At 36.0% G+C, this 11,950-nt stretch overlaps 1 non-coding gene and 1 pseudogene across 1 annotated transcript; both read left to right on the forward strand.

Moving 5' to 3' along the window:
• The first annotated feature begins 2,512 nt into the window (after positions 1–2,512).
• On the forward strand, positions 2,513–2,616 carry LOC112100702. Its single transcript, XR_002907009.1, has one exon. It is a non-coding gene; the product is annotated as a small nucleolar RNA R71 (small nucleolar RNA).
• Positions 2,617–8,009: 5,393 nt separating this feature from the next.
• LOC112100701 lies at positions 8,010–8,630 on the forward strand (annotated as a pseudogene).
• Positions 8,631–11,950: the final 3,320 nt, after the last annotated feature.

Raw genomic sequence — 11,950 nt, forward strand, 5'->3', positions numbered from 1 at the left:
GTGAAAGTAGTTTTCTCTTGATCTTTTGGTGCTATGGGAATCTGATTATATCCTGAGTAGCCATATAGAAAGTAATAAAATTCATGGCCTGCCAATCTATCAAGCATTTGATCGATAAATGGTAAAGGAAAACGGTCTTTACGTGTGACAGAATTCAACTTTCTATAATCAATGCATACACGCCATCCTGTAGTCACTCTATTGGGTATCAATTCATTATTGGCATTGGTAACTATTGTGACTCCTGACTTTTTAGGGACAACTTGTACAGGACTGACCCATGAACTATTAGAAATTGGGTAAATGATACCTGCGTCTAATAGCTTAAGGACTTTAGTTCTAACAACTTCTTTCATGTTAGGATTTAACTGACGTTGCATTTCCCTAGTAGATTTAGCATTTTCATTAAGGTGAATGTAATGCATGCAGTCTACTGCGTTTATACCTTTGATGTCTACTATGGTCCATCCTAATGCTCCTTTGTGCTCTTTTAAAACATCCAACAACTTACCTTTTTGTTCGTCATTGAGGGATGATGAGATGATTACCGGCAGAGAACTTTCTTCTCCCAAAAATGCATATTCCAGAGTGTTGGGCAATGGTTTGAACTCGAGTTTCGATGGTGATTCTGATGATGGGATGAGTTTATTTTCTGATGGTGCTAGTTGTTCAACTCTTGACTTCCATTTATTAGTGTCCATGGATGATGCTGAGTCAAGTAGAGCGTTGACCTCATCGACTGATCTGTCAATATCAAAATCCAAACCAAAATGAGTTAAACATGTTTGTAAAGGATCATCACTAAGATTTGAAACAAAAGTATCATCAACTAATGCTTCAATTAAATCCACATCAACAATTCCATCATCTGCATTGTGAGGTTGTTTGGCAATGTTGAAGATGTTCAGCTCCATAGTCATGTTGCCGAAGGACAACTGCATATTTCCAGTCCTGCATTGAATGTGAGCATCTGCAGTTGCCAAGAAAGGTAGGCCTAGAATAATGAGGATGTGCTTCTTTGAATCCTGTATTGGTTGAGTGTCAATTACAATGAAATCAACAGGAAAATAAAACTTGTCTACCTGGATAAGCACGTCCTCCACAATACCACGAGGTATTTTCGTGGACCGATCTGCAAGCTGTAACATCACTGGAGTTGGGTGTAATTCTCTCAATCCAAGTTTTACGAAAACTGAATAAGGCAACAAATTTACACTAGCTCCTAAATCCAACAAAGCATTCTCAATTGTGTGGTTCCCTATACTACATGAGATAGTGGGGGAGCCTAGGTCTTTACATTTTAGAGGAATTTTATGTTGGAGGATAGAACTAACGTTTTCTGTTAAAAATGCCTTCTTTTGAACATGAATGTTTCTATTTTTAGTACAAAGGTCTTTAGCATAAGATGGAACTTATTTTATAGCATCAAGCAAATGGATGTTAACACTTACCTGTTTGAAGATTTCAAGAATCTCACCTGTGGATTTCCCTTTTTTTTCCTTTAGCTAACCTCTGAGGAAATAGAGCTTTGGGAACATATTCTCGTGGGTTGGTTTCTTCTTTCTCCTCCGATGGTGAGTCCTCAACATTCACAGGTATAATTTGATTCTCTTTTGTCACCGGCATCTCCACTTTATTGTCGACTTCTTTTCCTTTTCGCAAGGTCATGACAGCTTTGACCTCTCCATGCTGTTGTGATGAACTGGTACTTGCTTCATGTACTCCTTTAGGATTAGGCACTGGTTGACTTGGAAACTTGTCTTTCTCAACAGTCATTGCCAAGGTCTGAACTGAAGAAGCAAGCTGTCCCACCATCTTCTCGAGGCTTGAAACTGATTGGGCTTGTGAGTTGAAGCCCGCTCTCAACTCATTTTGTAGTCCATCAATGGTGCGGTTCTGTTGCTCAATCGTGGAATGAGTAACATTCTTGAAATTCTGGAATGCATCCTCCCATGGTCTGGGTTGATAGTAGTTCTGGTTCTGATTGTATGGTCTAAATGGTGGCTGAGAGGCTTGAGGAACTTGAGGAATTTGTTGCATTGGTGGAGCTGGAGCTGCTGGTCCATTCTGTTGGAATCATTGAGACCATAAAAAATTGGGGTGGTCTCTCCATCCAGGGTTATATGTGTTGGAGTATGGGTTGTAATTTGATGGTTTTCTCATTACACCTATGGCATTGGCTTGATCTGAGTATGAGTCATGGTCATGTGGTTCTGTTGATTTAGCAGTCGATAACGATGCTATTTGTCGAGCGAGACCTTCAACCATCTCCTTGACTTCTTTGATTCCTGAAGTTGACTCGCCAATGTGAACCTCATTCACTCCTTTAATTCTTCTAGTATTCCTGAGTGACCGACTCCGTTGTTAGGAATTATCCGCTTGTCGCTGGAAGAATTCCCAAATTTCTGATGCACTTTTTGACATTAGCTCTCCTCCACTTGTTGCCATTAGTCATTCTTGCACATTCGGCAATAATCCCTCTAAAAAGTATTGGCATTGGTGCCATTTCTCGTACCCATGATGTGGACACTTCAAGAGTAGCCCATTGAATCGCTCCCATGTTTCGAAAAACTGCTCATCATCTCTCTGTGTAAACTCTGAAATTTCCCTGCGAATAGCATTGGTTTTATGCACTGAGAAATATTTATTCAAAAATTTAGTTACCATTTGTTCCCATGATGCAATGTTATTAGCAGACAATATATTAAGCCATGAACGAGCTCTATCCTTTAAAAAAAATGAGAATAGTCTAAGTTTTACATCATCATCTGAAAAATTCTCATATTTAAATATTTGACAAATAGCATGAAAATCATTCAAATGATTATATGGGTCCTCATTTTCTAGGCCATAGAATGTTGGGAGACAATTTAGCACGCTAGGTTTTAGTTCAAAACTCCTAGCAACTACATTTGGGTATCTTATGCATGATGTGCTCAAATTAGCTAAAGGACTGAAGTAGTCCTTAATTGGCCTCTCATGTGGTTGCAAATCCATTTTATTTTTAACTTGTTTGTGTGTGCGAAGTGTTTTCTCAAGTTCAAGATCTATAGGTTCAAGACTAGGTAATAATGACCTTCGACCATGCATGCAAAACAAATAAAATAAAAATAAAGATGGGAACAAAACAAATAAAAATAAAAAAGAGGGAGAAATTACGATACTAACCTTATACGCTGTTAAAACATTTCTATAAAAATACACAAAAATAAATACGTGAAATAAATTAACTAAAAATAAATTAATAAGATAAAAAAAATTTACAAAGATAAATAAATTGAAAATTAAATTGCAGAATTTTAAAGAAGAGAAAAAGAAAAGAAATACTAACCTTTAAATGTAGATTCATTTTCTTTCTTTTTTTTTAATAAAAAAATACAAGAAAATAATTTAAAAGAAATTATTCACAAAACTTAATTCTATGAATTAAAATTACTTACCTCCCCGGCAACGGCACCAAAAACTTGTTGTGCAAATTTTATTGAACTCGCAAGTGCACGAATCTATTGTAGAATAGACTAATGGTGACGAGTGTCGATCCCACGAGGAGGTGGATTTTAATTGTGTGTAGAATTAAATTTGTAAATGGGTGGTTGGATTTGTGGTGAAAATGATTTGGATTATCCTAAAATTGGAATTGAAATGGCGAGAATAAATTGAAGAGAAATCTATTGAGATGACGTACTTGGGTATCTGGATCCGTATCAACATGCATCATGGGCTAAATAATCCTTATTAATGCCAATTAAATCATTAGGGGGGAATCCACACCTCATGAACCACGCTCTAATCAATATGGTGCTAAGGGCTTATCGTGCCAAATAATAATAACCTTGTACTAGGGAGCCGGTGAAACCAAGGAGGTACTAGACAAGATTACTATTATTTGTCGACGAGAAGTCAAAACATCCACAAAAATTAGAGGGGAAGAGAAAGTAAATTTAACAAATAAAGCCCATGACACATGTTGAGACTTCACCTTCAACCCAAGCTTGAAAGAAAATTAGCCACTCATAATTGAACTAGGGGCAAAATAGGAATTTATTAAAATACGTAGAAAATACAAGATGGAGAAGGAATTACAGAAAATGGATCCCAAAAATGGATTTAGAGATATCAAATTAGGGAGGGGAGGCCCCATTTTTATAGATACATCGAGTAAATCATGGCCATCGGATTAAAAACAGTTTGGATGCTCAGGATGTACGCGGTTTGACCACGTGGATGAACAGTAACACGGTTTGACCTGGGTGAACAGTGACGCGGTTTGGTTGAAAATAATCGTGTGTGTTGCATGTACCGTACGTGAGATTTTTGGTCCACTGATATGCTGCCACGTCATCGATCAACAATGCATAAGAATTTTAGTCCAACAGGATCGTGACACCTCATCAGTCAATGCCACATCATCGGTCAATGCCACGTCATCGATCCGTCTATGTGAACAGTGTCGTGAACAGTAACGTAGACAGTACTGTACATGTGAATAGTACCGTACATGTGAACAATGCCATTTTTCCTTTTATGCTCCTCCTAAGGTTTTCGACCGTCCTGAGTTCAAAAGTGATGTCCGTTTTGCCATCTGATCTCTCGTTTATTATGAAATGACTATGACGCCCCTAAAATACATAAAATACTTAATTAAAATAAAACACACAATTAAATTACAAGAAGCTTAAACACATAAAAGTAAGGGTTGTTAGTAAGACGTGAAATGTAAAATTACGATTTTCTCCTTTATAAATATGCATTTTCTAACACTCAACACATGTTGGTGAAAAATCTTTGCAAACTCTAGTGAAGCAAGGCTTATTGAAAGGTGCAAATTCATGCAAATTAGAATTTTGTGAACATTGTGTTTTGGGCAAGCAGACAAGGGTAATGTTTGGTTCAACAATTCACGATACAAAAGGGATTCTGGACTATGTTCATAATGACGTGTGAGGTCCTACCAAAACAACTTCTTTAGGAGGTATGCACTATGTTATTACTTTTGTTTATGATTATTCAAGAAAAGTGTGGGTGTATTTGATAAAGAATAAAAGTGAAGTTTTAGGCACATTTCTGAAATGGAAGAAGATGGTCGAGACTCAGATTGGTCGAAAGGTCAAAAGACTTTGCTCAGATAATGGTGGTGAGTACAAGAATGATCTATTTCTACAAATATGCCAAGATGAGGGCATTGTTTGACACTTCACTGTTCGAGATACACCACAGCAGAATGGGGTGGCAAAACGCATGAACCAGATAATATTGGAGAAAGTTTGGTGTATGTTGTCCAATGCTGGATTGGGCAAAGAGTTTTGGGTTGGGGCAGTTGTATATGTGTGCCATTTAATCAATTGTGTGTCATCAACTGCAATTGAGGGTAAAACACCTATAGAGATGTGGACTTGTAATCCTACTAGTGATTATGATTCTTTACATGTTTTTGGTTCCACTGCTTATTATCATGTAAAGGAATGTGTTAGACCTAAGAACAATGAAAGCATTGTTCATGGGTATAACTGATGGAGTAAAATGATATCGTCTTTGATGTCCTGGTAAAAAAAAGATTATTTTCAGCAGAGATGTAACTTTTGATGAATAAACCATGTTGAAACAAAAAGATTCTCAAGAGAATGACAAGACCAATAGCACTTTCCAGCAGGTAGAGTTTGAAAAAGTTAAAACTGATCCAGCTGGTGTCGATGTGACAGATAGCGATTTTCCATCGATCGAAGATGATGAAGAGGTTCTGACCCAGGAACCTTTAGAGCAACAAGATTCAATTGCATGTCGAAGGCCACGCAGAGAGATTCACAGACCTGCTCGCTTTGTTGATATGGTGGCATATGCACTTCTAATTGTAGATGACGATGTTCCTTCCACTTACAGAGAAACAATAAGTAACCCAGAAAGTATACAATGGAAGAGAGCAATGAACGAAGAAATGCAATCTCTTCACACAAATGAAACTTGGGAGTTAGTTAAACTGCCAAAGGAAAATAAGGCAATTGGGTGCAAATGGGTATATGCAAAAAAAGAAGGATTTTCTCGTAAAAATGAAATTCGATACAAGGCTAGATTAGTAGTGAAAGGTTGCACTCAGAATGAAGGAATAGACTACAATGAGGTATTTTCGCTAGTTGTGAAACACTCATATATTCGAATTTTGCTAGCCATGATTGCGCAATTTGATCTTGAACTAGTTCAACTTGATGTAAAAACTGCATTTTTACACTGTGATTTGGTAGAGGAAATCTACATGATTCAGCCAGATGGATTCAAGGTTGCTGGAAAAGAAAATTGGGTTGCAAATTGACAAAGTTGCTTTATAGATTGAAACAATCTCTGAGGCAGTGGTACAAGCGATTTGATCGATTTATGAAAGGGCAATGGTATACAAGAAATAAATTTGATCATTGTGTATATTTTCGCAAGCTACAAGAAGGTTCTTTCATTTATTTGCTATTGTATGTCGATGATATACTAATAGCATCCAAGAGTAAAGATGAGATTGAGAAGTTAAAGACTCAAATCAATCAAGAATTTGAAATGAAAGATCTAGGTGAAGTTAAGAAGATTATTGGTATGAAGATATACAAAGATAGAGCTCGTAGCAAAGTAAGCTTGTCTCAGAAGCAATATTTGAAGAGGGTACTACAGCAGTTTGGCATAACTGAGCAGACAAAACCTGTAAGTACCCCATTGGCTTCTCATTTCAAGCTTTCTGCACAATTATCTCCTTCGATAGATGAAGAATGAGAATACATGTTACAAGTTCGGTATTCAAATGCAATGGGTAGCTTGATGTATGCAATGGTGTGTACAATGACTGACATTTCACATGCAGTTGGTATAGTGTGCAGGTATATGCATAATCCTGGTAAAGGACATTGGCAAGCTGTGAAATGGATTTTACGGTACATTCAGAAGACCATGAATATTGGTTTACTGTTTGAGAGAGACGATACAATTGGTCAAGGTGTGATCGGGTACATTGATTCTGATTATATTGGTGATTTGGACAAACGATGGTCAACCACCGGATATGTATTTACTTTGGCTGGAGGGCCAATCAGTTGGAAGTCTACACTATAGTCTATAGTTGCATTGTCGACAACAGAGGCCGAGTACATGGCGATTACAGAGGCTGTTAAAGAGGCTATTTGGTTACAAGGCTTGCTTGAAAACTTAGGATTTGCACAAAAGCACATTAATGTGTATTGTGACAGTCAAAGTACTATTCATTTAACAAAAACAAGTTTATCATGCGCGTACGAAGCACATCGACGTATGTTTTCATTTTGTGCGGGAAATTGTTGATGAGGGGAAGATAGACAGAGACTAGAGGATGGTTTGTTGATAGTCGGCTCAGATTTACTAAATTTTCGCCAAGGTAGAGAATTGTTCAAAAGTCAAGTATGTTTGCATGAGCCAGCTAGCATGCAAATTTCAAGCACATCAATTTTGAGCTAACGTGATTCAATTGCATGTGCTAGCATGATCTCGCTACCAAAAGTCACACCAAAGTCATTAAAATTGAAAATGGCCAAAGTTTTTTTCATGCATTCATATTGTAAGCTTTGCCTATAAATAGAGGAGTAGAATGCATTTGTAACGCATCCCAATTTGTGAGAAGTAGAGAGCAATTGTAAGTGAGCTGTTTGAGAGAATTTGAGAGAGCTTCCACTTGAGTGTTTAAGTGAGGTTCCATTTGGGTGTATTGGGGTTGTGGGTTTTGTGAGTTTTTCCCACTTTTGTAAATTCCCATTATCAGTAAAATTATCTTCCAGTCTTTGCCCATGGACGTAGGCTTTATGCCGAACCACATAAATTATTGTGTCATATTTTCTTTGCATTTATTTGTCATATTTATATTTCTCCAAAAGTTACAGTTATCGTAATATTGGTAATTGCTCAACCTCACACTTCCGCAACATAAAGCTCTCTTTGATGTTCCCACCTAAGCATGATTAATTTAATATAATTTTATTCGCTTTAATTAATTTAATATGTATATATGCATGTTTTATGCTTTGCAGAACGTATTTGCTGTTGGAACAAACACAAGTGCAACAACTATGGTTTGGTCCATGACCTACCTAATGAATAATCCTAGAGCAATGAAAAAAGTTCAAATGGAAATCAGATCATTGATTGGGGGCAACAAAGGCTTTGTAAATGAAGATGACGTTCAAGAAATACATTATCTTAAAGCAGTAGTGAAGGAGACGATAAGATTGCAACCCACAGAGCCGTTACTACTCCCAAGAGAAACAATTGAGAAGTGTATAATAGAATGGTATGAAATACCAGCTAAAACACATGTTTTTGTAATTGCGTGGGCGATAGGACGAGATCCTGAAACTTGGCAGAATCCTGAGGAATTTTATCCCGCAGGGATTAGTTGATAGTTGTATTGACTTTAAAGAGCAACACTTTGAGTTAATACCATTTGGTGCTGGCAGAAGAATTTGTCCTGATTTGAATATGGAAATTCAAATGTGGATCTTGCACTTGCTAATCTTCTTTACAAATTTGATTGGCAAATGCCGCCTGGAATGAAGAGCCACGACTTAGATGTTCGGCCTGGACTTGCCATGCATAAGAAGAACATTCTTTCTATTAATTTAGTCATATGTTAATGTTTTTTTTTATATTGTTATGCAGTGAATCAAGAGTCTAGGAAGAAAAAATTATGATTTTGAACTTTCATAAAGATTCAATAGCTCAGTACATGTTTGTTGGGAGAACATGTACCTCCCGGTTCGAGCGGAGATTTCTAGTCTGAGTTGTGGTGCGGACTTAAAAATGTCTCCCACAGTTGGGGCCCTCCCCAAAATACCTCGTGGTTAAGACAAAAAAAAAATATAAAGCAAAAACCATAAGGGAACGAGATTTAATGAAGGAATTAGCAAGTGACGAATATTCCCAACACAAACATGGGCAGGAGCTTGTCACTTAGTTATAGTTCATTGTCTTCGATAACGTGAGAAACATAAATGCAGGCATTTGGAGACTGATTGTTTATACAAAACAAGACATGATTATTCTCTCTCCCTCTTTTGTTAAACATTTTACATTGTTTATTGTGAAATATATATATTCCAATTCATCATCAGTGGCTAGGAGAATACACATGCATGTGGAAATTTTCTAATCCCATGCATGAGAGAGGATATAATTAATGTGATCATATATTAAATATCTAACAACCTAATCCTATACATTTAGCTAGATGAGATTAATTAGTACCAGATATCATTAGCATAACATAAAAATAAACCAATAATAAAAAAGGAAGACAATAGAATAAATAAAAACTCCAAAAGTTATACATTACCTAGTTTTTATGTGTCATCATTAATTGGCGAGGCATCTGTATGAATACCCTGTATGAATTTCTACTCCTAAATTTTTGGGCTAATAGAATCTATTCGGTTTTTTTAATGTCCTAAATAAAAATTTAGGACTTTAATTAGTTAATTAGGCCTAAAAGTTTAATAATATAAATATTTTGATATTTGTTATTTTTACTAATTTTTATAATTTTATAATTTAAATTTTATTATTTATTTACTAGTAATTTTAAAAAATAACAATAAAAATTAAAATTAAAATTAAAATGGGGAAATGGGTAGTGGATGGGGATTCCACCTCATCCCCGTCCCCTCCCCTCATACCCTCTCCGAATGGGGAAAATTCCCGAGGGTACCCGTCCCGTGGGGATTTTTGTCATCCCTAAGTATTTTTAAGCAAACAAACACGTGCTCTCCCCGTGACCTTTAATGCTCATAACGCACCAAAACGCTGCCATTTTATGTCTGACGCGTTTGATTCACCAGCAGGCCTCACAGCTCACAACCATTATTTGTAGAATTGGTTTTGGCAAGAGGTACGTGAAGATGAAGCAACAAGTGAAAGAAGTAGATTCCATGCCTTGCTTGTAAGCTTCTTTGTTACAGGTTATTTTCCTTTCATAGGCTGGATTGATAAGCTCACAGGAATGTTGCAACGCCCGCAAAATAACTTCCAAGAAATCGACAGAGTCTACCAGGAACTCATAGACAAGTTTCTGGATCCAAACTGAACAAAAATAGAACAGCTGCAACAGGAGGATGTAATTGATGTTTTACTTCAAATACGAAAAGACCGTGGATTTAAAGTTGATCTGACTATGGATCACATCAAAGCAGTGCTCATGGTTGATAATTTTATAAATAGTTAATTATTCTAACTCATGCTTAGGGGCGGACTCAAAAATTTTGTGCAGATACCCACTCTTACGGTGTTGTAGAACATTTTACAACATTTAAAGTGCTCTCTGATGTTCCCATCTGAGCATAATATTTACTAAGAAAAACATGTATATATAGTTGACTGAAATAGAATTCAAGGAAGACATTACATAGTACGAATTTGATTTATTTCGATGGAGTTTGATTAATGAAAGTATATGAAAGTGTAAAGAAAGTGGTAAAAAAATTTGGTTATGTAAAAGTTATATAGGCAACATATTATTGTCATATTCCTATTAAGGTACATTTGATTGTGATGATTATGCAAATAAAATAGATCCATATATGTCTTTAAAGATGGTTTTGACTTAAACTCGCGGAGTGTTGTATGCTCAATTTTGAGTTCTATTATTAGCCTTGCACCTATCCTGGATTATTTCGAGGGTAGATAAAATTAATTCGATTAATGCTATCATGTTTTCTTCTTCAAATGAATCGAATATTTCTGGATCATTAATTCCTTTTATTTCTTCATTGTTTGCTTGTAGTTAATCTAGTTTTAACCACAGAAATTGTATAACCAACTTGATATTCTTGACGAAAGTCTAAATGATCAATTGCATCTAGAAATTTATTAACAGATCTTTCCATTTTTAAGAAATTGAGTTACTCTTATCACTTCCTATCTTAAAACATCTCTGAAAGTAAACAAGGCCTAACATGCTTCCATTTGTGGCTAAAATAAAAGAAGAGTTCAGATCACTAACCAGTGTACTATCTCTCGAAATTTTAAAATAGACTCACTAATTACCTCCAACCATAGAGAGATTCATGGTTGGCACTGCCATAGCTCCACACATCATACAAGATCACTTCAGTGATTGTTCCACACAGTCCAACGTAACACACAACAGACTGACCTAATAGGATATGTCTAAGTGATTTCCTTGCAGTTGTCTCTGGAAGAATGCTTAGTAATAGAAAATCTTCTTCATTTAGCACAAGTATTGGCATGTAAGTTTCCTGGTTAGTTTTCAAAGGATATATAAGATATTTGGAAGATGATAATTTCACTCAAAAGAGGTTTATTTATTTCATTATTGAAATTGTTTACAGATGATGGTTACAGAGAATACAAAGATAGGTGAAGGTTAGACATATGATGTATTTTCCTTCTTACATGTTTCTATTTATCCTCTTAAAGAGATAAGGTTATCTCTTTTACATGACATATGTTCAAATTTCTTAGTGGATCGTGGATTCCCTTTTGATAAGGTGACCCCTATTTTTTTTATCATTAAAGACAGTAGTTGTCTTTTTTTCCTAATGGCAGACAACTTTATCTTGTTGTGGTGAGCTTTATCTTTTTGGAATATTTCTTTTTGAATTTTTTATGCTTTTAGGATAGCATCTTTTATCTTTTTCAATGGGCCCTGTCACATGTCAATTATTAGATCTTCATCTAAAGACATTTCTTCCCCATAAGAATCTCCTTTTGATCCTTCGTAGCAGTAGCCACATGATGACTGATACTTTAGCACCTTGCATATCTCGTGGTGCATCTAGAGACATGTCTTCTCCGCTAGAATCTCCTTTTGATCCTTCGTAGCAGTAGCCACATGATGACTGATGCTTTAGCACCTTGCATACCTTGTGGTGTGTTAGTAAGCTGGATTCCACGAGATTTTCATATATATATTTTTTTTCTTTTTAAATATGCCATGTCT

Source organism: Citrus clementina, unplaced genomic scaffold, assembly GCF_000493195.1.
Source record: "Citrus clementina cultivar Clemenules unplaced genomic scaffold, Citrus_clementina_v1.0 scaffold_27, whole genome shotgun sequence".
NCBI lineage: Eukaryota > Viridiplantae > Streptophyta > Magnoliopsida > Sapindales > Rutaceae > Citrus > Citrus x clementina.